The sequence below is a fragment of the Rhinoderma darwinii genome, chromosome 13 (genome assembly GCF_050947455.1).
Source record: "Rhinoderma darwinii isolate aRhiDar2 chromosome 13, aRhiDar2.hap1, whole genome shotgun sequence".
Taxonomy (NCBI): domain Eukaryota; kingdom Metazoa; phylum Chordata; class Amphibia; order Anura; family Rhinodermatidae; genus Rhinoderma; species Rhinoderma darwinii.
In genome coordinates this window covers 15,934,495-15,961,991 of record NC_134699.1, presented here as the reverse complement: position 1 = coordinate 15,961,991, position 27,497 = coordinate 15,934,495, and the positions used below count along the sequence as shown (strand labels likewise).

At 43.0% G+C, this 27,497-nt stretch overlaps 1 long non-coding RNA gene across 1 annotated transcript; it reads right to left on the bottom strand.

Annotated features, from left to right (window-relative positions):
- Positions 1-16: 16 nt before the first annotated feature.
- On the bottom strand, positions 17-27,497 carry LOC142666549 (uncharacterized). The gene is made up of 3 exons (XR_012851702.1): positions 27,424-27,497; positions 22,850-22,905; positions 17-260 (listed from the first exon to the last, which is right to left on the bottom strand). It is a non-coding gene; the product is annotated as an uncharacterized LOC142666549 (long non-coding RNA).

Here is a 27,497-nt window from a genome sequence, read left to right as displayed (position 1 = left end):
GACATTACGTAAGCAAGTGTGAAAAACTGGGGGAAGATCTAAAAAAAGAGGAGCAGAAACTCTATGCAACGTTACTTACTTTTGTCTTCAAGCATTTGTTTGTAAGAAATAAGGAGGGCATGACCTTCTAAATGTGCTTCTTCATTGTCCGGATGCAAGCTGATTTTTTGCACTTCTTCTTTTCTTTGTATCTTCTGCTCGCACTTACCACAGAATCCCAACGTAAATCTCTGCACTCAGAGGCGCAGATCAGGGGCGCCCTAAAAGAAGAACATATTAAAATTATACCAGCAGGGGAGACCGGTCAACGTGGAACAAAACTTGTCTACAGGCCTTCTGTTTACCAGTACATTAATAGCACCCCCCCCCCCACCAAGACATAAGCATTATATAAAAGACATGTGCATACTGTTATATAGTAAAGGTCCGTTTCACACACACATACACAATGCCTACCCTGCGCTGAATGGTACCTTCTTTTGTCGTCGCCTCCCCCTATACGGTGTACAGAGTATAAAGATAACCATACCAAACTGTAGCATACAGTAAAGCATCTGAATAAGGCTGAATTCACACTGTGTTAGCAGTGTCTGCTTGGCACATGCGCCGGGAAATATTCCCAGCATATACACCAAACTGATCTTTAGGCCCCGATTCACCCAAAAGTGTCCTCTTGGCCTCCGTCAGGTTGGTGTAGGTCAGCATACTTTTTTTTTTTTTTTTTTTCAACTGTATGGAATAGCATAGTCAGCCGCGCTTATTCCATAGAGATATCAAGTAAAAAAAAAAATACTTGTTACTTTACTACTTTAGTACTTTTTTTTTTTTTTTTTTAACATGGGAGCCTATAGGCGATAGATGCCACTATATGCCATTACAGTGGAATCAGTCGGTAGTATACGTAGGGAAATCCTTCCGGCAAATGCACTGTGAATGGACGCTAACATTGTCATACATTGGCCAAATAACATTTCCATACAGATGCCTAAATAAAAATGCTATACAGTTTTGCCACAACCATACAATGCAGAAACAAAACATTGTACAATGCCAATACCACGCAATGTTTATTTAAATACCACCATATAATACTGAAAAAATACCAACATATAGTGCCAGGCTATCTGAGGCGCCCCCGTCAGCAGGGTGGCTGATATACCCTGCGCGGCCAGCCAAGACGACACATTTATGTTTGTTGTGTAGTTTAGGTGGGTGTTTTTTTGGGGGGTTTATTTAACGTCTGATAAAGGAAAATTGCTGATAAGACACAGACTGCTGTCAGTGATCTACTGGGTTATCTTCTCTATTCACTCAAGAATCCGAATGCAAATCATTGTATAGACCTCTCAAGCGAGTATTGATTTTAAGACCACTTGTATCTGGCTTTGTTTTTCTTCTAAACGAAACACATTTGGGGCAGCAGACAAGGCAAATCTTTCCGAAAGTTTGAGACGGGGTGGATTGTCTCATTATCAGCCCTGATTTAGCATGTTTGGCCTGGCTGCATCTATGGAGAGAACATGGACCTAAGGCACATTTATCTGCAGAGGAAACAGAAAGAAAGAGAAGACCGGACAAATCCATACAGTGGCTGAGTAGTTATCACTGTTGTCTTGCAGTACTGGGAGGCCTGGGTTCGAATCCAAACAGATGTAACATCCGTATGGAGTTTATATTTTCTCACCTGCGTTTGTGTGATTTCTCTTCTTGTTTCCTCCCACACTCCAAAAACATACGGAGAGGATAATTGACTTATGTTCATTAAAGGTTGAGATTGACTCTGCTGCTTGTTTTTAATACATAAGACATTTAGATTATTCATCCTGTACAAGATGATGTGTGTCTTTGGTTTGGCATGTTTCAAGGCACCTTAAAATATTGGACATAAGACTACGGCTACTGTACACCAGCTTTGGGGGGGGGGGGGGGCACAAAGAAGAGATCGTGGCTATTAAACACCAGCTTTGTAGACACTGCACACAGTAGAGCGATTACTCAGTACCAACTTTGGGGTGTTGCACATGGGAGAGACTGTGGCATGTCATAATGACATGTTAGAAGTTTTGATCAGTGAGGGTCCGAGCAACGAGACCCCCGCCAATCGCTAAAACGAAGCGGCAGACGTGTTCGTGTGATCACTCAGCCTCTTCGTTACCGTTCGTCTTTTTCCGGAAATCAATGTATCGGAATACGGGCTCAATAGAAAGTCTATGAGCCCGTACTCCGCTACATCGGCTTCCCGGAAAAAGCCGAACAGAAACTAAGTGGCTGAGCGATCACACGAGCGCTTCTGTAGCTTCGTTTTAGCCATTAGTGGGGGTCTCCGTGCTCGGACCCCCACCAATCAAAACTTCTGACATGTCACAAGTTTGTTTGACGTTTAGTTACCCTTTAAGGGCTCATTCAGACAAGCGTATATATAGTCCATGTGACGCCGTCACACCAACTCATGTACTTCAATGGGGCTGTTCACACGACCGTTGTTTCAACGGAGCCTGTGAAAAAATATGACATGTCCTATATTTTCGCGCTTCACGCATCCCTCCATAGACTCTAGTATATGAGGGAATGCGTGACAACACGTCCCACACGAGTGCACCATGGACATGAAAAACTGCAGCTTGGCTACGTTCGTCTGAATGTAGCCTAACAAATTCACCTTTTTCCCCACTAGAAAAAAATTGTCACAGCTGACAAAAAGTACCGACCCCCATTGAAAAAAATTCATGTTCCTGGTTGAATAGTTCACTGATCCACGCTCATAAGGAATAAAGTCATCTAGAGTTGTTTTTGCAAAGTACGTACAGATTGGGATTCTGGATTATTACAGTAAGAAGAAAATGGCAGAAAAAAATAAGACTTAACCTGACCCTTCTTCCCAGTGAATGTGACCTGGAAAAGAAGATGTGATGCTATTTAAGCCATATGTTAGTTGTAAAAGGAAGGGGGAAAAGTTGCCTCTAGAACCAAATGTATGCTAAGCATATGTTTAAAGTTAACATGTATGTGATAACCACATGATAAAGAAGCTCAACCTAAGCCATGAATATATGATACAGAAAACTAAAAACCATGGGAGAAGTCTATGAAAAGTAGATCTCATGAAACACGTATTATAGCTTCCTCCTCCCAAGCAAAGTGATGGTGATGGGGAGGGGTATTTATGTAAAATAACCAAGGATCCTCCAATAAAAACGTAAAAGTTCTAATGTCCGTCTACCTCTTATACAATACTACAAATATATAACCTAAAATACCAGGGTAGATTAAATAAGTCCTGGCCACTCTGGCTCCCTGCATACCTTGGAAGTTTTTATACGTGCATTCTTAGACATCGGTCGGCCAAGACTCGTATGGCCGACCGTTAAGCCCGACTTCCGCCACACAGATGCATGCTCGGCCGATCATACATGTGTTTTCAATGGGGAGAGGAGAATAAGCCCCTCTTCTGACAGCATCTTAAAGTATCAACTTATCACATATCCGCAGGATTGGTGATAAGAGTTTGATCGTTGGGGATTCCCACCACGAGAACGGGGTCCCAAGTCCCTTGAGCGGCGGTTGCGCACGTGTGCTGCCTCTAGTTTCATGCTCTATGGGACTGCCGGAGATAGCCGTGGATATGCCATAAAAGTCTTAGCATGTATATGCGTCTTAAAGGGGTTTTTCCATCTATGACTTTTCAAGTTCAGCGATATGGCTGAAGGGTCACTATGTAAGTGTCATGTTTACAGTGAAAGCAAGCTTGTGTTTTTGTACACATTTCAATGGTTAAGAAGATCAATTTAGATGTGTGTAAATAAATATATGTCCTCCTAGCCACACAGGTATTTTGCACACTCATAGACCATTACAAGCTTTTGTAAGTGAACAGAGTTTCGGTGTAATCTCATTCACAACATATGGACAATCAAAAGAAAAAGCAGACCCTTTTCATAATATCAGACAATCCCTGCACAAAGTAACATGGACGTGTGTGGTACTTGTGTCTGCAGGATATGTAGATAGGCAGGTAGTCACCAGTAAATGTATGTGGCATGTTAGCGCTGAGGCCCCTTGAATCAGCTGGTCAGACCCGATATTAATGACATATCCTAAGGAGCTGGTATGGTCTCCTAAGGATTGGTCGTCAAGATCCAAATCCCAGAAAGCCCTACTAAAAGTCTACTTATCCTTTGTTGGATGTCCAAGTACCCTAATGAGGCATAGCCAGGAAAGAAATTCAGCTTCTATAGCGCCAACATACAGAGATTGCCATCACGAACATTAGTCCCTGTCCCCAATGGGACTCTCATTCTTATTTTCCATACCTGTCACACACAGGACATTTTTCATGGGAACCCAATTAACCCATCTATACGTTTTTGGATTGTGGGCGGTAACTGTGCAAACATGTGGAGAACATACAAACTACATGCAGATATGGGCCTTAGTTGGATTCAAACAGAGGACACCGGTGCTGCAAGCTAACATTGCTAACCACTGAGCCATCGTACTACCCAATATAGGGACCCTGAATACAACAGTCCAGATATTAGTTTCCTGGACCCCTATGAGTAGTTTAGCACAATTCAAACATTTTGGCTAGAGGTGGGCTTAGCATTTAGAGCAAATTTTACACTTTAAAGGGGTATTCCCACCTGAGAAACTTCTGGCATGTTCACGAGATATGCCATTCATGACTGATAGACGCGGGTCCCAGAGCCCAGTTCCGTTCTCAATTTAGGTGCGGTGGTCACCCAACACCCTGCCTGAAAGGTGAGGCAGCCGTTGGCTACCACATCCAGACAGAGAATGAACGGCCCCTTTCATTACTTCCTATGGGAGCCCGCTTGCTCGGCCGTTTGAGGACCTCCAATAGGAATCAATGGAAAGTGTTGCGAACACCTCTCTATTCACCCTCCGTCTGGATGAAGCGGCCGGCTCAACAAGCGGGATGAGGTTCAGGTGACCCCTATTCTTGAGATAGGTGAGGGTCCCAAAGAGTTCAGCATCAGTCAGAGATGTCATATCGCCTGGATGTGTCATAAATGTCTAAGCTGGGAATAACCCTTTAAATCACTATAAGCCGCGGTTCACATTACCGTCATGGCTTCCTTTCTATGTCCCATTGGGGTTATTTGACATTGACCAAAAAATATTCATCACTAACAAATCTAACTTTACATCTATATCTTATTTTCTTGAATATGACAATAGTTAAATATTTTTTTTTCTGGTCCAGCAGCTCGTTCTTGTTATTATTTCAGATACAAACAGCTACCGCCCTGGATCATGTCACGTTATCCACCTACACACTGCCGCAGTGCCAGCACTTAACCCCATTTTCCGGACCTCTCCTCCCATTTATTCCAGATCTTGACATGACCCAGTTCACCTTTCCTTATTGCTTTGTTCCCATTTTCCTTATAACAGTGACCTTTGTGCAATTCAGTGAACAAACCACCGCTTGCATTAATCATTGTGATGGACGACAAGTAGTATAAAAAGCTATTCTGCCTGGGTCTGCTGGTTCATATAAGAAGGTTGCATGGACACATTCACACATCATTCCAACATATTGAATTCTATAAATTTGAAGATTCCAAATGGCAAACCCCAGTATGCGTACATTTTTTTTGCATAGTTCCCTATACTGTACAGTCTCACAACCAGCCGTTCTCACCCCCTGCTGAATTGTTACAGGAAGCTCTCTGTCTCTCGTCTCTCCTCCCCCCCATTTGGCTTCCTACAAGGCATCAAATAATACTTTATTAGAACCAGATGGAGATTTTGGGATGGGGCGGGGAAATGTGGGGGAATGTAGACACCATTGTAGCAAACGCTGCAGTTTTTGTAATCTTCACTTTTTTCCATTATCAGCTGCAGACAAGGAAAATGGTATCTGCAGTACACGCATGCATAGGCAACTATACAAGTACAACTTTTTTTTTTAAGTTAGTCCATACCTTCATACTGTGTGAAGGTATCTTTAAAGGAGCAGAAATATGCCGCTGGATGAGAATCCTGATTTTTAAAACAGATGTGAGCAAAGCCATCAACCTAAATCTTCTCTGCCAAAAGGAAAGAGGGGGGCTCGGATATAGGTTTCCAGCTGTCGCTCAACTGCGGACTAACCACATCGGTCTGGCTGCCATGTGGGACCAAAAGGTGAACCGTGACCTGATCATAACCAGTGGCAGACATTCCTTGGAAAAAAAAATTTCAATAGTAAGGACTACATATAAGTGTATACAAAGCCATTTACAGTAATTAAAAGTCAGCAAAAACTGCCACGATTGTTCCGACCACGATTCAGCATTTATTGCCCAGTCTAAATGTGCAAAAATATTAATAAAAATACAGCTTATCTAATTTTTTCATGCAAACATAAAAGTTATTGCTGTCATTAGCAGTAGCGTTGACAATACATATGTAGATTCTATCAAATGTGCAAGTGAGCAATGAAAAAAAAGTTTTACATTTTTACGTGTAAACTGGCCTAGAGGTGCGATAGGTATGCGCCAAGCCTGTACGGCAGCAGAGGATGGCGTAGGCACTCAGGTGCCGCCATATGGTGCCTATCTAGTGGAGAAAGTATCTCTAATATGGCATCCAACGAAACATGGCACTATAGACTTCTATGGTTGCCATATTTCTACTCTGAACAACTTGGAGCTTGTTACGGAGATGTAATACAACGGAGTGCAGGAGGCCTTAAAGGATATTCTGGCTAAAGTAAAGAAAAAAAAAAAAAAAAAGGTCATCATTGTATAATGAAAAAAGTTATACAATATTCCAATATACTTTTTGTATCAAATCCTCACTGTTTTCAATTTCTCTGGTTGCGGTTATTCAAAATCTGTCCTTGTTCAGTAAATTGCATGGTTTTGAGCCATTTTTTTAAGCCACAGAATGCTTGGAAAATGTATAAATGTAGATGTTTTTTTTTGCTTTACTCTGAGTTACAGACTGGTATTACAGTCCGGAGCTGCATGCACAGTTCTGCTGGTCACCGTTGGGAAAGGTCAACAAGCTAGTCATCAGACAGATCCTTAGCAGCGTAGCTGATCTGCATACAGTGCAGACACTGAGTCAGCAAGAATCCTGTAGAATTGTGAATTCAGCTCTGAACTGTAAGGCTAGATTTACAGATGCTGATTTTTACACTTTTATTTTCAGCCAACCACAAGAGAGCACGTGGCAGAACAAAGTACAGGAGGCCGTAGAGCAGCACACATCGGCCGTAAATAAAGACACTGCTCTAGAAGCATTAAATACATCTATTATATTTCATCTAATGTATACCTCCCAACATTCAATTACTGTAGAGGGACAACTGATGCGGCGTGTTAAGCCACGCCTCTCACCCCGCCCATACACACAATTCAGCCCACTGTCATGTTCCCATAGTGCCTCCCCACAGTAGCCCCCCCATAGTATAATGCTCCAGTCCACCCACACAGTATAATGCCCCCATAGTACTCCCAAATAGTATAATGCCCAGATAGCTGCCGCCACACAGTAAAATGCCCCCATAGCTGCCGCCACACAGTAAAATGCTTCAACAGTATAAACAGTATAATGCCCCCATAGTACTCCCAAATAGTATAATGCCCAGATAGCTGCCGCCACACAGTAAAATGCTTCAACAGTATAAACAGTATAATGCCCCCATAGTACTCCCAAATAGTATAATGGCCAGATAGCTGCCGCCACACAGTAAAATGCCATCATAGCTGCCGCCACACAGTAAAATGCCATCATAGCTGCCGCCACACAGTAAAATGCCCCATAGCTGCCGCCACACAGTAAAATGCTTCAACAGTATAAACAGTATAATACCCCCATAGCTGCCCCCCACAGTATAATGCCCCATAGCTGCCCCCACACAGTATAATGCTCCCATAGCTGCCCCCACAGTATAATGCTCCCATAGCTGCCCCCACAGTATAATGCTCCCATAGCTGCCCCCACACAGTATAATGCTCCCATAGCTGCCTCCACACAGTATAATGCCCCCATAGCAGCCCTCTACACAGTATAATGCCCCCATAGCTGCCCCCCACAGTATAATGCTCCCATAGCTGCCCCCCACAGTATAATGCTCCCATAGCTGCCCCCCACAGTATAATGCTCCCATAGCTGCCCCCACACAGTATAATGCCCCATAGCTCCCACACACAGCATAATGTCCCTCACGCAGTATAATGCCCGCATAGCTGGCCCCCCACAGTATAACACCCACATAGCTGCCCCCACAGTATAATGTCCCCCATAGCTTCCCCCACACAGTATAATACCCACATAAGCTGCCCCCCACAGTATAATGCCCTAATAGTGGCTAATAAAAACTCACCTTCATTCCCACGACTAGTGGAGGAGATCCTTCAGCAGGTATTCTCCGGTCTTTGCAGTGTGCTCACGGCTGGCATTTCATAGTGAATGGTGGAGAAGGGAGTTCCCTGCTCTACCATTGGATTCAACTGTATCCTGAGGACGCAGATAGTTTAAACCGGAACATGTCACTGGCAGCCCAGGACAGCGTCCGAAATCCGGGACTGTCCCGCTGGATCCAGGATGTTGGGAGATACGTCTAATAGAGCATGCCACTATTTTTCTTTTAGTCAGATTCATAGGGAATGGGACGGGAAAAAACCTCATGAAATCAGAGGTAAGTTCTAGGTACAATAGAGACTTAATGGACATTTATAGGTATCCTAATGCAGCTCCGTACAAGTCATAGGTTGTACATAGACATAATATGGCTATGTGCTTGAGACCTTAGTAATATATTTATAAAGTTAATAAAATTTTTAAGTAGATTTATTCTTAAGGTCACTGTGTAAACAAGGCCGTAAGAATATAGACCATAGGAACAGAACGGGACTGATCGACTTATATGGGAGAGTTTTCTAGGCATTCTCTATGACCTGTGCAGAAGACATTGCACAGGAAGGGATAAGAGAACTGTTTCCATCACCGATTATCACTGGTGGTTCCTGTGTGATCTCTGTAGAGGCGCTACCTTTCATTTTAATCCGGTCTGTGATAACATTATGAGAAGTGATCTCTACAGAACAGGAAAGGTCGTCTATTGTGAGGCTAAGTGGACAGAGTGAAAACTACAAGACTTTCGTTTTTTGTTTTTTTTAATATAGATAAAGACATAGAAAAAAACAAAAAACTCCCCAAAAATATGTTTAACATAAAAACTTGATTTAAACAATAGTTCATTTTCTGATGACACATTCCCTTTAAAATGGGCTTAATATTTCGACATAAAATTATAAATGTAAACAAACGACCTGTAATTGACTATGTTGCAAAAAAAAAAATAATAATAATTATTAGATTCCATTCTAATAGATTGGCGATTTTCACAAGATGACAAATGATGAAAAGGCAAACAAAGCTAAGGTTGGAAACTTTGTGTTTACATGCCATATTTAGGTATAATAGTTTTATTGCCGGTCTTGTAGACTTCTGCAGTGGAAGGTTAAAATAAACACCCTACTAAGGACTTATTCATATAAGGCCTGCGTATTGCGCGCGCAAAAGGTCCGTGTGTCATCAGCATGTGGTGCATCATTAGGACACTCTGGTTTTACGTTTACAAACAGAAAAGCACGTGGTGATTTTCTGTTTTCATTGATTGATTGATTTTACTACTGTTGCACGAAGCACGCGCAGCAACCAGAAGTGCTTTTGTGTGCCGAGCGTGATTTGCACGCACCCATTGACTTCAATGGGTGGGTGCTGCGCGAAACATGGCCAAATATAGGACCTGTCGTGAGTTTTACGCAGCGCACATACGCTGTGTGAAATTCACTGACAGTCTGAACGGCCCCAATCATTAACATAGGTCGGTACGACGCACGTGAAAATCACGCGCGTAGCACGGACGTAAAACACGTTCGTGTGAATAAGGCCCAAGGCTTCATTCACGTATCCGTTCGGGCTTTATTCTGATGTTCCATCTGAGGTTTACGTCCGAATAGAGCCCTGACTGATAAACGGAAAACATAGGTTTCCGTTTCCATCACCAATGATTTCAATGGCTACGGATCCGGTCCCAATGGTTTCCGTTTGTCTCAGTTGTGCAAGGGTTCCGTCGTTTTGACGGAATCAATAGCGCAGTCGACTACGCTATTGATTGTCAAAACGACGGAACCCTTGCGCAACTGAGACAACCGGAAGCCATTGAGACCAGATCCGTCACCATTGAAATCTATGGTTTCCGTTTGTGTCAGTCAGGGTCCCGTTCGGACGGGAAGCTCCGACAGAATGTCGGAACGGGGCCCTGATGTAGATGTGAACGAAGCCGAAGGCACGCAAAGCTGCACATAAACCTCAAGATAAAGGGGATGTTCAGTTTGGAAAATAGGAGTATCGCCAAAAACAAATTTTAATATAATTTTCTGATGCTCAGGGCCCAACCACAGGGTCCACCCGTGATCAGGGGTCCCAGACCCTCCTGTATGCTGGACCACAGTGAGTAGGGATATTAATGGAACGCTACCGCTCCATTCAATGTCAATGACGGAAACAGCATAGTACAGTGTTCAGCTGTTGGAATAATTTTCATAGACAGTGAATGGAGCGGTGGGGGTACATGCTTGACTGCTGCTCCTTCTCACTGTGGGGAGTGCAGTGGTTGGAGGATCTGGAGGTTCAGGAATCCCATTCTTACAATTGGTGGGGGTCCCAGCGATTATAAAATGATCATCTATCTATCTTATGGATCGGTTATATAAATGTATTCTCAAAATCATAAATTAATAGGAGGGTCCTCTGTTCAGGATCCTCATCTCTGTGCTAGAGTGAAGAGCAGTTTCAGAGCTTCTCTCGCTCTAGAGGACCTGAACGGTCATAAATCCGTGACAGAATTGATATGTTGTGGATTATAAAATCCTTAGCATGCCCTAAATTGCACCCGGATTTCCACTACATGCGGATGGGTTTATTTAGTGCAGAATACACACTTAATTGGCAGCAGTTCTGCAGCGTGTGAATTCACCCTGACTGAAGAACTGCACTTTTGTCATATTTATGAGGTCACTGCTGCAAACCGATGTTTCGGTGTGGTTTAGACAGCAGATATTAAATGACAACCATCTCTAGTAAAATTTAAATGGCCAAATATCCTTCATGAACGTGGCCAGAAGAAGCAATGGCAGTGCTCGTAGAGGAAGTATAAACCCATCTAGTTTTTGCTGAGGAATAAAGAACGAATTTCCAACTTCTGCTTCTCGCTAAGCACGACCCATCCGTGTTCCTCGTACTAATTTTCTTTACTATTGCCCAGTCACAGAGGAGCAGTTTCATGGACAAGTCCTGAACAAGGTTGTAATGTAACTTATCATATACAAAGCCCATTGAAGCATTTTAGGGAGTGCCAAAACAACGAAGAAAATTGTGAAATGTGTTATAATATAGACTTATTGCTTTAACCCTTAGTAGTCACGATTTATTACATATGTCCTTGGCAGTCAAACAAATAACGCAACATGAATATCAAGGGATAGAGCTTTCATTTTGGTGTCGTTTTAAAGCCCAGATGTCTAGCTAGTTGTGATTTTTGAGTCGGGAGCTGCATGAAAATGCTTCAGTTTTTGTTTAGGGTTGGCTTGGGGCAGGTGGGTGAAGCTGCAAGTGAAGGAGCAGGTCTGTGACTGATCCTGAACAGCCTTCCAGTGACTCCAGGGGCGAGGTAATTTAGGTTCTGTTAATCTATCATAACCCCGCTTGTGTCTCTCTGCCACATATTGGGTCTGTATTTTTTTTTTCAACTGATGAGAAGAAAAGGAGTTGTTCATCTAAGCACTCGCCCTGTACCAGGCAGCTTGACAACTCCATATACCGGATGTTGACAAGCATCTGAAACGTGGAGTCACGTCATACCAAGCACTCACACAAACCCATTTTGTACTACTATTGTCCCAGTCCGTATCAGATCTTTAGTGAATAGCCCTATGAATGCTTCCTTACGTATACCAGTTACATACTTACGAGTCATAGCCAACCGTAAGTTTAGTGAAATAATTTAGTTTCCGTGTAGGACACTGTTTAAGGCAGATGTGGGGGGTTTCATTCATATGCCTATGACTGATAAAGACTTTACATGCAAGGATCTGCGGAAACAGGCTCATCTTGTGATACATTTTTAAACACATCAGATTCATTTCAATTATTAAGGAGACTATCACTTATCAAGAAAAAAAAAAAAAAGGCCTATGGCTTGGATTTTGGTTTTGATCACACTTTATTGCGATTTTCATGTGCTTCTTAATTGCTGTGAGAAACGGTTTTGCGATGTGGTTTTTGGTCATTTGGCCATTACAGGTGAAGCGCATTGAAACCATGTGCTTACCCGGAAATAGATGCATAGCCAAAAACCACATCTGCGGCATTTCAATGTAAAACCCAATTAAGAAGCACATGAAAAGTGCAACAAAAACTTAGTAATAACGTGGTAAAAACACCTTGTGGAACCCCAGCCTTATTGTCAGCAAATATCCAAGTCCTTGACGGTTATACTTAAAAGGAAGGTGTCATGATTTTTTTATCATATTGTTTTTAACATAATATTTTCAAAAATTTTATTTGTGTGCTCATGTTTTACTTTTTAATGTATTCCTAATTTTACTTCTCTATGGGGGCTGCCATTTTTTTATTCATCTCTGTATGTGTCGATTAACGGCACATACAGCCCCATAGAGAATGCGAACAGGAGCCGTTCCAATCTGAGTTGCGTGCGCCGTCTGTGTGGAAACGGCGCATGCGCCGCTCCCACACAGACCAAAACGAAGCTCGTTCGTAGTGCTAAATCCGACGCCATTTTCATGTGGAACGGAAGCCGCTGCCGGACAGTAAGAGGACAACTTCCAGCCGCGGCTTCCGGCCATACGTTCAACGAAGCGAAGGCGCAAGGAAGAAGAGCATAGACCAGTGGAGGCGGCGGCAGGAGCAGGTAATTTATGTTCGTGTATGATGTATTATGTTCGTGTGATACGGTCTGCTGAGCCCTGTATCTAATCCTCCTAGCACTGTGTAGTCGCTCAGAAAATGGCGGCACACAGTGTAGGAGGTTTGAAGACATTGAAACCCTTCCTTCTCCTGGCACTAGCCAGGATAAGGGAGGGGGGGGGATTGTGTGAGGACACTAGAGGAGAGTGTGTCCACCCCAAATTTGCAGCATAAATCAATGAGGTTGCTTTACCACAGTGACCGTGCTGCAATTTTGGGAACTGCTCCCTCTAGTGGCCAGCACATGGAAATGTTATAAATTAGAATCTAATTTATATTTCCTGACATGTGAAAGAATTAAAAAAACAATTAGATCCCCGGGGCTTTTCCTGCTCCATTTGTGTGAGGTCCCCCTGTCTACGTACAGACGCTCGGTAGTTCGCCATTTGGTGAACGCGGCTAGGGCGTGTGTTCCTGCACTGTGGAGACAGTCCTGTCCCCCGTCAGTGGGCATGTGGTTCGGCAAGATTCAGGAGATCATGAGAATGGAGGACCTCACGGCATCAATGAAGGGGACCCATGCCTTCTTCCTTAAAACATGGCGTGAATGGATCCGAAAAACAACTGCGGAATATAAGACCATCATGGCCTCGTGAATTCACACCTAGATCCGGTGTCTCAGGTCAGCTCCACCCCCCCTTCCCCGTTTTTCCTCTCCCTCTTACTGTCTCTGCTTTTCTTTCCTCCTCTTACTGTTCTCACGCTCGCTTCTGGAGTATCATGCACGGCTGCGGGTTCAGATCGGAGATTCTTTAAATATTTGATTCCAGGGACATGGTACGTTCAAGTGACCCCATACACTTATGTGATGCGGATAGCTGACCTGTGGCCTGTTGACTGTCTTGCACTGCCATTTTCTAACTGTGTTGTGTATACTTTGAATACAAAATAACAAAATGAAAATAAAAAATTTATTAAAAAAAATAAAAATAAATGAAAACAATTTGTAATCACTTAAATAATAATTGTTTAACTGAAAAAAAAAAAATTTCTAGCGACGCATTCCCTTTAATTTCACATCTCCCTCTGGTAGCTAAATTGAACCCACACATAAGACTCATGAATTAGGTGCCGTACAATACCATAATAAACTCAATACTGTATTCCTTTAAGTGGAATATAAATGATCACAGATTGCCCTGAAAGTTCAAAGGCTATGTACACCTTTGTGGGCCTTTTTTTTTTTTTTTTAATAAATAACTTAGTCCGTGTGATAAGAGTAACTTTGAAAATCGCTTAAATAAAAATTCTTTACTTTTGGAGAAACAGCGGTTCTGTATTCTCTATACAGAGCAGCTTTATTGCTCGTTCTACACTGAATACGTCAGTCCCACAGACCTGACGGGTTCAGTGTCTGACACGCAGGATTCACAGGTTAATCGATCACATCTAAGTTATGAACTTGGATATAATAATTTATAGGTGGATCCTGCTGACCTGCCGACACTGAACCTGTCAGGTTCCCGAGACTGCCAGATTCAGTGTAGAATGCGTGATACAGCTGCTCTGTATAGAGAATACAGAAAAGCTGTATCTCCAAAATTAAAAGGAATTTTTAATAAAAACTATTTACAAAGTTACACTAACCACACGGATTATTATTTTTTTTATATAAAGCGCTCAAAAGATGTACATAGCCTTTAACCAAAGGAATCATAGGTAAGTCTACCTTTGAACCCCACTTTATGATCAGTCAGCTAAAAAGTAAATTATTCATAACTTATTTTGTTTTGATCCAGGAGTTACAACTTGTATATAGTCCAGAGCTGCATTCACAATTCTGCTAGGTATTATTGGAAAGTTACCAAGCAACCGCAAAACATTAACTAAGCCCGTAATACAGGGGTACAGTTAGTTTTTCCAGCCTCACTTTACTGCTCATTGCTTGGTATAAAAAGAACTGCCATCAATAGCAAGTTCTGTGCCCACATTGAGCCAGGAATGCTGGGAGATTTCAGCTCTGAAGATTTAAAGATGTTGTCCTACTATTAGAAATGTTTGTTTGATCACGCAAAACAAATTCTTCTTAAGTGGAATAGTTTAAAAAATAAAATTGCTCCTGTGTCTAGATATTGGTGTAACATACAGGTTATGGCGCCCCCTGGCGTTCTTTTGATTCCGTCTCAGAAAGTTTACTTCTGTAACCGCAATATAAACAGGAACATTTATTTGAAGTTATTCCCCCCAAAAAATGTCCATACTGTGTGATCTAACAGAGAAATGTAATAGGACAACCGCTTTAAAAAAGTGAAAGTCCACTTTTTTACATCCAACAAGTGGTGCTCATTAATTTAACGAGGACAATCTCTGCCCATATGTCCTATATGGACATCAGAGAGAAGGGGTAGAGGGGTCTTCTGCTCGAGACCCCCTCTATAAAGCCAGATCGGTGAGCTGCACAAGCGGATCCCACTTCGGAGGACTCTAACCATCCAAGCATTACCTGGATGTACCACGTAATACATTTCTGGCCAGTCAAGGCTACTGCAGGCAAAACCAGCTGACGGGAGACTATGGCTGGGTTCACACGACCTATTTTCAGACGTAATGGAGGAGTTTTACGCCTAGAATTACGCCTCAAAACACGGCTCCAATACATCGGCAAACATCTGCCCATTCATTTCAATGGGCTTTACGATGTTCTGTGCCGACAACCTGTCATTTTACGCGTCGCTGTCAAAAGACGGCGCGTAAAATAACACCCTCGTCAAAGAAGTGCAGGACACTTCTTGGGACGTAATTGGAGCAGTTTTTCATTTAATCCAATGAAGAAAAGCTCCAAATTTCGAGTACGAGCAATTACGTGTGAAATTCAGGAGCTGTTTTCTCCTGAAAACAGCTCCGTAATTTCAAACGTAAATGCAGTTATCGTGTGCACATACCCTAAATGTAGCGATAGCTGCAGTTTCTCTTTGCATGGAATACATGGTGAAGTCAGGCAGCTGCTGCCAAGGCAAATAAAATCATGTGATGAATCAAAAAGAGGCACAGATGCTCGTGACAAGATCATAGTTTTGCCCCTATACAAATCACTAGTCAGACCACATGGAATATTGTGTACAATTTTGGGCACCTGCATATAAGGAGGACATGGCTGAACTAGAACGGGTGCAAAGAAGGGCGACCAAGGTAATTAAGGAAATGGGTGGATTGCAGTTCCAAGAAAGGTTATCAAACTTGGGACTGTTCAGTTTAGGAAAAAGCCGGTTTATGGGCGATCTAATTACAGTGTACAAATATATAAATCGGACAGTACAGAGATCTTTCTAATGATTTTTACACCTAGGCCTGTAACAAGGACAAGGGGGCATCCTCTACGTCTAGAGGAGAAAAGGTTTCACCCCCGTCACATACGGGGACTCTTTTACTGTGAGATTATGGAACTCTCCGCCACAGGATGTTGTGATGGTGGACTCTGAATACATTTTAGAAGGGCCTTGATGCCTTTCTTGAAAAATACAATATTACAGGTTATGGGTACTAGATTCTGGAGATGGGACGTTGATCCAGGGATTTATTCTGATTGTCATATTTGGAGTCCGGGAGGAATTTTCCCCCTAATGAGGCAATTGGCATCAACCTCATGGGGGTTTTTCCTTCCTCCAGAATAACACGGTAGGATTACAGGTTGGACTTGATGGACCTGTCTTTTTTCAACCTTATTAACTACATAACCAAGTCCTAGAACCCCTAGTACTGCGGAGCACCCCTTAATTTTCTATTTCTTCTAATTATTCAGGTGGTTGTACTACTTCTCTCCTATACTACATTAGTATGTATGCAACTAATTATAATTTTTTATTACACACCTTAAAGGGGTTGTCCGAGATAAATTTTTATTTAAAAGTTAAACACACAATACACACATTAAATATTCCCTAATATACTTACCTGTGCAATCTTGCTTCTGTTCTCCGTTCTGGCAGCTCTTTTCTTCCGATCACCTGTCTTCTGACGTCACGTTTTCTTCCTCCTCCACTGTCGTGTCGTGTCCCGATCACATGGTCTCGCCCCAGCGAGACCTCGGATGGGACACGACACGTCACTGGAGACGTGTCGTTTCTGCTGGTGCCCGCCCAGCCTATGCAGCTTTTTTTCACTGTGAGCGCGCCTATGCGTGTTCACAGTGAAAAAAGTGAAGAGGGACGGCACCTGCGGGAATGTCGGGTCTCCGGCTGTCAGTGACTGCCGGGGACCCGGAGGAGAAGATAGAAGCAGCTTTCGCTGCTTCTGTCTTCTCCGATGTCTTTTTACACAGCGTTCAATGAACGCTGTGTATAGGAATAGAGACAGCAGCAGCGGCGCTGTCTCTATTCCTCCCGGTGATCATGTGACTGGTCACATGATCACCGGGTACCGTTAGTGGCAGACTGCTGCTGGGTCTAATCAGACCCAGCACAGCCCTATTAGTGACAATCGTCACTATGAGAGGGCTGATTTCCCCTGTAACTGCTGTGCAGCTCCAGTTACAGTGGAAAAGATGGTGTAAAAAAAAAAGAAAAAAAATATATAAAGTTCCCCAAAGGTCTTTTTTGACCTTTGAGGGACAGACAATAATAATAAAAAAATAGTAAAGTACAAAAAAAAATTAAATAATAAATACACATAAAATACCCACCCCAAAAAAATACCGTTCCCCCTGTCAATCATTGTTGTAACGCTAGCGCTGACCCAATTACCCTAATATAGACATGTAATATATAGAAATTTACGGTAGACAATGACGATCACAAATAAAAGGTCCTATTTTAGGGTAAAACTATGTTATTACCCAAAAAAAATAGCTGAAACGTAAAAAAGCTTATTTTTTTACTATTATTTTCAAACTTTATGAATGAAAATTCTAAAATGGCAAAAAAGGTGTGTATAAAAACGCTAAAAAAAAAAACCTGCATTGTCTACGGAAAAAACGCCGCAAAAATAACGTCGTTAGCGCAACAAATAAAAAAGTTATAGCCATTTAACTAACACGTGCTAAAAATGGCTAAACGGTGCCCCGTCCTGAACTAGATAAGATCTTCTGGGGTCCTGTATCTAAGCCTACATTGTTAGGCTTAGATACAGGGTCTAACAAACAGTGTCACACATGGAGCTTGTATCTAAGCCTAACACAATGTAGGCTTAGGCCTGATTTACACGAGCGTGTGCGTTTTGCGCGCGCAAAAAACGCTGCATTTTGCGCGCGCAAAAGGCATTTGACAGCTCCGTGTGTCATCCGTGTATGATGCGCGGCTGCGTGATTTTCGCGCAGCCGCCATCATAGAGATGAGGCTAGTCGACGCCCGTCACTGTCCAAGGTGCTGAAAGAGCTAACTGATCGGCAGTAACTCTTTCAGCACCCTCGACAGTGAATGCCGATCACAATATACAGCAACCTGTGAATAAAAAAAGACGTTCAAACTTACCAGGAACTGCCTGCTTCCTCCAGTCCGGTCTCCCGGCCGTTGCCTTGGTGACGCGTCCCTCTCTTGTCATCCGGCCCCACCTCCCAGGATGACGCGGCAGTCCATGAGACCGCTGCAGCCTGTGATTGGCTGCAGCCTGTGCTTGGCCTGTGATTGGCTGCAGCTGTCACTTGGCCTGAATTGTCATCCCGGGAGGTCGGACTGGAGGAAGGAGCCGGGACTTATCGGTAAGTCCGAACTTCTGTTTTTTTTTACACGTATATGTATATGGCGATCGAAAGTCACTGTCCATGGTGCTGAAACAGTTTAAGTCTTTCAGCACCGTGGGCAGTGACTGTCTCCTAACGTCGCGTACCCGAACATTTTTTGCCGGGTTCGGTCAAAACGAGTTCGGCCGAACACGGTGAAGTTCGGTGCGCTCATCTCTAATTTGACACTCCGTTTGGATGTTTGTAAACAGAAAAGCACGTGGTGCTTTTCTGTTTACATTCATCCTTTTTCGCGCATGCAACGCAATAGCGTCCGTGTGGCATGCGTTGTTTTCACGCACCCATTGACTTCAATGGGTGCGTGTTGCGTGAAAAACGCACGATTATAGAACATGTCGTGAGTTTTACGCAACGCACTCACGCTGCGCAAAATTCACGCATCGTCTAAACTGCCCCATAGAGTAATATAGGTGCGTACGACACGCGTGAAAAGCACGCGCGTATATTACGCTCGTGTAAATGAGGCCTTAGATACAGGACCCCAGAAGACATTCTTTTTATTCCTGTATTAGGGTATGTTCACACGGCCTATTTACGGACGTAATTCGGGCGTATTAATCCCCGAATTACGTCCGAAATTACGGCTTGAAATCGTTGGCAAACATCTGCCCATTGAAAGCAATGGGCTGACGTTTGTCTGTTCACACGAGGCGTATATTTACGAGTCGCTGTCAAAAGACGGCGCGTAAATAGACGGCGCGTAAATAGACGCCCGCGCCAAAGAAGTGTCATGTCACTTCTTCAGACGTAAATGGAGCCGTTTTCCATGGACTACATGGAAAACCAGCTACAGTTACGTCCGTAATGGACGCGGCGTTCAAGCGCCTGCACATGCCGTTACGGCTGAAACGACAGGGCTGTTTTCTCCTGAAAACAGCCCCGTAATTTCGGCCGTTATGGACGCTGCCGTGTGAACATACCCTAAGATTAGTGTTTTGGGGCCCTGTATCTAAGCCTAACATGTGGTATTCTTAGATACATGGCCCATGTGTGACACTGTCTGCTTGGGTAATGTTACTAAGGCTACCTTGTGGTAGGCTTAGATACATGGTCTAACAGTATCACACATGAGCAGTGTATCTAAGCATCCCTCTTTTTTTTTTTTTCTTAGTTATTAGGTGTTTTTTACAGGTTGGGTCCTTGGTACTACATCAAGTTCAAGGACTACTTCAATGACACCTTTTTTATTTTTAATAAAATCGTTAACCAGTGTGTGTGTTATTTTATTACAATATTTTTTCTATGTCCTTCTCATTTATTTAAAAATGTATTACTAGTGAATTATTAATGGCCACTGTCTAACAGCGTCCATTAGTAAGGCTTCATGCACACGAGCGTGTGTATTTTCCGCGCGTGAAAAACTTGCGTCAATCCCATCCATGTGTTTGCGTTAGGGCGGATTAACACGAACGTGCTATACGTCCGTGCAACCCACGTGGTATTCACGCGGGTCGCACGGACCTATGCAAGTCTATGGGGCAGTGCAGACAGTCCGTGAATTTTACGCAGCGAGTCCGCTGCGTAAACTCGCGACATGTTCTATATTTCTGCGTTTTTCGAGCATCACGCACCCATTGAAGTTAATAGGTGCGTGAAAATCAGGCGCATCCCATGGAAGCACTTCCGTGGGACGAGCGTGATTCGCGCAACAGCAGTAAAATAATGAATGTAAACAGAAAAGCACCACGTGCTACAAACATCCAGCGTGTCATAATGATGGCGGCTGCGCGAAAACCGCAGCCGCGCATCCGTATGAACGTGACACAGAGCTGTCAAGTGCATTTTGCGCACGCAAAACGCCACGGTATTTGTGTGCGCAAAACGCACACGCTCGTTTAAATCCGCCCTTATGCATCAGTGTGCTTTTCGATTGTCATGTGTTATTCACGCACTCACAAAGCCAGCCCATTTTTACCTTCTTTTTTACAACAAATTGCTGTGTAAATCACGCACCAAACACGTGTGTGCTGTTTGTGGTTTTCACGCATGCATTGACTTCAATGTGAGTGTAGGTGCATGATAACGCACCAATAGAGGACATGCAGTATGTTTCACGCAGCGGACTCTCGCTGCGTGAAAAGTCACGCATGTGTCAACGGCCCCATTGAAATAAATGGGTTGCGTGTGTTGTGCGTTTTTTCAAAGCACAGCACACAGACTTGATTCACGCTAGTGTAAATCGCGCATAAGGCCCCATTCACACCACATCGAAACAACGCACAGCACACGCGACCCATTTATTTCAATGGGGCCGTTTTCACGCAGCGAGAGCCCGCTGCGTGAAACATACTGCATGTCCTCTATTGGTGCGTTATCATGCACCTACACTCAAGTAGATGCATGCGTGAAAACCATGCACCAAACAAGCGTGTTTGGTGCGTGATTTATGCTGCAATTTGTTGTAACAAGCATTAAAATCGAGCATTAAAACTGCCTTGCGGGAAAAAGAAGCGACATGCTCCATCTTTGGGCGTTTACGCCTCTGACCTCCCATTGACTTCAATGGGAGGCAGAGAAAGCGTATTTCGCGTTGTTTTATGCCTGCGGCGCTCAATTGCCGCGGGCGAAAAACGCCACGGAAAACGACGCAAAAAACGCAGCAAAAAAAGCCACAAACAATGCCGCAAAAAACAGACGCAAAAAAAAAACCCCGAAAAGGCTACGATAAATGCAGCGAAAAACATCACAAATAAAGCCGCGAACAAAGAGGCAAAGAACGCCACGAAAAACGACAGGGAAAACGACACGAAAGACGCAATGAAAAACGCAGAAAAAAAACCGCAAAAAAAGACGCGAAAAACGACACAAAAAAGGCTACGATAAACGCCACGGAAAAAGCTGCGAAAAACATAGCGGAAAAAGGCGCGAGAAACGCCGCAAACAGAGGCAAAGAACGCAGCAAAAATCAACTGGGAAAACGCCACGAAAGACGCAACGAAAAACGCAGCAAAAATAGGCGCAAACAACGACGCAAAAAAAGAAATGATAAACGACGTGAAAAAGGCTACGATAAACGCAATGGAAAACACAGCAAAAAACATCGCAAAAAAAGATGCAAACAAACAAGCAAAAAACGCCAAGATAAACGAAGCGAAAAACGCCCCGAACAAAGCGGCAAACAAATACGCAAACAGCGCACAAAAAACGGGTAAAAACGACGCAAAAATCAACGTGCAGGGAGAGGTAAATCTACCGCAAACTTCAAGACGGAATTTTGAGGCAGATATTCTTCCTGCAAAAAAACTGTGTGAACATGGCCTTAGAGGAGAGAGACATGAGATAGAGGAGGGTGGACGAGGGTGAGGGGAGACACGAAGAGGTTTATAGACCTGAAAAGAGAAAGAAAACATAAATGTGAAAAACATAATGGAAGGAGAACATTTGCTCACCATCCTTCAAGAATGTCAGCAAGGAGACAAGTCCAGTGAAGGAGGTCAGCGGGGAGGAGCAGGGACAGCTCACGTGAACTCTTGGAAGGTACGTGCACGCTCATTGCAGCCTGCAATGAGCGTGCACGGGAAAAAAGTTTCATAACAAGGAAAGATCAACAAACCAGAGCTGAACTGCATGTAAACAAACCGTGCTAAATTCAAAGAAGAAATGTGCTAAGTAGAATTTTTTAAAAAAAATAATGCTTTATTTAGGTTGTCTGTATAAGGGGTAATGTATGACACAGTTTTTGAAAAAATGTTGGTATCTCGGACAACCCCTTTAACGCGTCCAGCATATTTTACAATCCTGAGTCAATCCTCACCGCAAATTCCACATGTGGCAATAAACGTAAACCTCAAATCCACTTTTTTTTTTTGCCAGTTTTGCAAACCGGGAGCCCACAGATATTAGTAGAAAAAGTGAAATGTGCTCTTTCAATAAGATCGGATGGAATTTCACTGACCGCACGCTCTCTAAAATATGCAATATGAAACATCTTTTTGCATCAATATTCTGTAAGGCTGGCAAATAACAGATGCTTCACAATCTAGAACGATAGACCTGGAAGTCGCTGCTCTAAGTAACACAAGTGGTTGAAAGCAGTTCCTCCATAATTGGTGTTTAAGGACTTTTAATCTTATAATCTTCCCTAATCACGCTAATGCAACGTGAAATGGTTTATTTTGACATACGTAATTTTGTCTGCCACAGCAAACAAGACAAAACAATGCTCACCTACTGAAGGTGTCGACTGATGGCACAAACCAGCAAAAACCTTGACATCCTGGGGACTGAAAAACAAAACACACATTTAGATTATAAATATCTGAACTAAAAAAAAAATGGGAGTTCAATAATTCTTACAATACAAACCTTGGCTGCTGCAGAACCTCTTCTAACAGGAGTATCATTTAAAAATGAAGGTGTACAGCAGAAATATTAGTGTAAGCCGCAGTTTCCCCTATAAGGCCCTGTTCACAGAGTTTTTTGACACGGAAACCGCTCCGCAAAACTCGTCAAAAAACGCCCGAAAATGCCTCCCATTGATTTCAATGGGAGGCAGACGAGGTCTTTTACCGCGAGCGGAAAAACCGCGTCGCGGTAAAAAGCGACATGACCCATCTTGAGGCGGGAACCGCCTCCAAAACCCAATTTCAATTAGTCAGAAACAGGAAAAAACCACCTCGACGAGTGTTTTGACGAGTTTTTGTCATAGCACTGTGCCAAAAACGTCTGGAGCAGATTTTGCATGAGGAATTTTCCTCCTGCAAAAAACTCAGTGTGAACACAGCCTAACAGTACTGGCCACGATGCTAGGCTCGCCACCATACACACTGCAGGGAATACATACTTCACCAGCGATCGGTCTATGTAGAACTGTGCATGTCAGAACGGGCTGAGGAGACATTACATAGTAAATCTTATAACCCTTTTCATATACCTTCAGTCATGTCACACTACCAAATCAATAATTAAATTACCCAGCATTTTCTAATCCTTAGGGGTTCAGACTCCATGTTATTAACCCCTTAAGGACCAGCACATATTGGGCCCTAAAAGGGTAGTCTGGGCACGGGCGTTTTTTCATTCGGGTGACCTATCCACAGTTCCAGTTTTGCAGTGCTCGATGCCGGAAGCAGCTGGCTCAGACCACTGTATAGCGGACATGCGGCAGCTCTGCTCCTATTGAAACGGAGCAGAGCTGCAGTGTTGCCGCACAGAACAGCCAATTGGTGTGAGGTCCGGAGCCCCACCAATCATATACTGACGGCCTGTACTGTGGATAGGTCATCAGTATGAAAAATTTTGCCAAGCCAAGACAACCCCTCTAAGTAACAAGCAATTTTTTCCCTTCACGCATTCCAAGAGCCATAACTTTTTTTTTTCTTGTCTACGTAGCTGTATCATGGCTTGTTTATTGAGGGACGAGTTGTATTTTACAATGGCATCATAATGGGGTACATATTTTGGGGGGGGGAAAAAAAAAAGGTCATTCTGCCAGTTTTTGTATCCATTAGCTATTTAACATACAGTAAACATGACATGTTGCATTTATTCTATAGGTTGGTACAAATGCCCAAATAAGTTTTAGTACTTTTGCGAAATAAAAAAAAAAGTTTGATGTTTAGTCATTTTTGTGAAGAGTTTTAGTTTATATTGTTAGATAATTCATTTTGTTTTGGCGCATGATGGCAAAAAAAACAACCAGCAAATCCGCCAGCTTTTTTTTTTTTTTACACGATTCACAGAGGTAAAATTAAACTTTATCCTACAGGTAGTTACGATTGCAGCACCTAATAATAGGTATTTTTTGTTATGGTGAACCAACCTAAAAAAACAAAACATAAAAATGTACTCAAAAGAGGGGCTTATTTTGGGGAGACTTTATGGAACTTTGCTAAACGTAATTTTACTTTTATTGCCCTGCTAGGGGACACAAATTAGCAATCATTTGATCACTTAGGGTGCAGCCACACGTGGCATGCTGGCTTCTGGTACTTTCACTTTACAACGTATGCCTATGGGAAAAATATACTGCAACGCAAGAACTAGAGATATCGGTCAGAGTTGTGAAATATATTTTTCCCATAGGCATGCATTGTAGTTTTCTGTAGTGTATATTTACGCAGCGGAAAATCATAGCAAGTACATCACGTATGACTGTACTCTGACAATGCTTTGGCAAACATCGTATCGTATTGAATAGCGTTATTGCCAGTGTAACTCATAATGAGCAGATACCAATAGCAGGGCCTGGGGGCATTTATTAAACCTAGGGCTGCCATGGTAACCCATAAGTCACGATCGAGTCACGGGGCTCCAATGGATGTGAAAAAGGGCGCCCCATGCCTCTGGCAAACACCTTAGATATTTGCTATTGACTAGGTCATCTAAGGGGTTAAACTGCCAGGATCGGATTTCTCTCCGATCCCGGCAGGAGCAGTGCTGTGTAATCCTTACAGAGATTCATGACGAAAATGTACATCATGGTGCGGGAACATAGTTACCCCTGACGTACATTTTCATCACTGTTCGTTAAGTGGTTAAAGGCACATTTCGGGCAAAAAAAAAAACGCCAACACCACCTACCTGATCTTGCAACGTTTTTGATCGAAAGGTCATGATTATAATGGTCATCTATACAGCGGTGCTTTATGTTCATGGCATATACACTACCGTTCAAAAGTTTGGGGTCACCCAGACAATTTTGTGTTTTCCATGAAAACTCACACTTATATTTATCAAATGAGTTGCAAAATGACTAGAAAATATAGTCAAGACATTGACAAGGTTAGAAATAATGATTTTTATTTGAATAATTTTCTCCTTCAAACTTTGCTTTTGTCTTGGAATGCTCCATTTGCAGCAATTCCAGCATTGCAGACCTTTGGCATTCTCGCTGTTAATTTGCTGAGGTAATCGGGAGAAACTTCACCCCATGCTTCCAGAAGCTCCTCCCACAAGTTGGATTGGCTTGATGGGTGCTTCTTGCGTACCATACGGTCAAGCTGCTCCCACAACAGCTCTATGGGGTTGAGATCTGGGGACTGCGATGGCCACTCCATTACAGATAGAATACCAGCTGCCGGCTTCTTCCCTAAGTAGTTCTTGCATCATTTGGAGGTGGCTTTGGGTCATTGTCCTGTTGTAGGATGAAATTGGCTCCAATCAAGTGCTGTCCACAGGGTATGGCATGGCGTTACAAAATTGAGTGATAGCCTTCCTTATTCAAAATCCCTTTTACCTTGTACAAATCTCCCACTTTACCAGCACCAAAGCAACCCCAGACCATCACATTACCTCCACCATGCTTGACAGATGGCGTCAGGCACTCTTCCAGCATCTTTTCAGTTGTTCTGCGTCTCACAAATGTTCTTCTGTGTGATCCAAACACCTCAAACTTCGATTCGTCTGTCCATAACACTTTTTTCCAATCTTCCTCTGTCCAATGTCTTGTCTGCTTTTGCCCATATTAATCTTTTCCTTTTATTAGCCAGTCTCAGATATGACTTTTTCTTTGCCACTCTGCCCTGAAGGCCAGCATCCGGAGTCGCCTCTTCACTGTAGACGTTGACACTGGCGTTTTGCGGGTACTATTTAATGAAGCTGCCAGTTGAGGACCTGTGAGGCGTCTAGAGTCTCTAGTTTGAGAAATAATGTACTTGTCTTGTTGCTCAGTTGTGCAGCGGGGCCTCCCACTTCTCTTTCTACTCTGGTTAGAGCCTGTGTGTGCTGTACTCTGAAGGGAGTAGTACACACCGTTGTAGGACATCTTCAGTTTTTTGGCAATTTCTCGCATGGAATAGCCTTCATTTCTAAGAACAAGAATAGACTGTCGAGTTTCACATGAAAGCTCTTTTTCTAGCCATTTTGAGAGTTTAATCGAACCCACAAATGTAATGCTCCAGATTCTCAACTAGCTCAAAGGATTGTCAGTTTTATAGCTCCTCTAAACAGCAAAACAGTTTACAGCGGTGCTAACATAATTGCACAAGGGGTTTCAAGTGTTTTCTAATCATCCATTAGCCTTCTAAGGGTATGTTCACACACACTAATTACGGACGTAATTCGGGCGTTTTTGCCCGGAATTACGTCCGAAAAATGCGGCTTGAAAGCGTTGACAAACATCTGCCCATTGAAAGCAATGGGCTGACGTTTGTCTGTTCACACGAGGCGTATATTTACGTGCCGCTGTGAAATGACGGCGCGTAAATAGACGCCCGCGTCAAAGTAGTGACCTGTCACTTCATGTGGCGTAATTGGAGCCGTTCAATTACGTCCGTAATGGAGGCGGCGTTCAAGCGCCTGCACATGCCGTTACGGCTGAAATTACGGGGATGTTTTCTCCTGAAAACATCCCCGTAATTTCAGCCGTTACGGACGCTGTCGTGTGAACATACCCTCAGACAGTCAGCAAACACAATGTACCATTAGAACACTGGAGTGATGGTTGCTGGAAATGGGCCTCTATACACCTATGTAGATATTGCATTAAAAACCAGACGTTTGCAGCTAGAATAGTCATTTAGCACATTAACAATGTATAGAGTGTATTTCTGATTAATTTAATGTTATCTTCATTAAAAAAAACTGTGCTTTTCTTTCAAAAATAAGGAAATTTCTAGGTGACCCTAAACTTTTAAACGGTAGTGTATTCCCCACAGCTCCGCTCCTGGTATACTGGTCATGCTTCACCCCATCACTTCCTTGTCGCTCATGTTGCATTAGGCAACCATAATGCTGAATTCGTGAAGGGCCTCTTGCTTTAATTACACATTAAAAAATATTCCTTTCTCCACAAACCTTACCGTTTAGGAGATCAGTTTCAGAAATCCTGTTTGCATCTATATTGCAACTTGTACACGTTAATCTGGAGAGGACT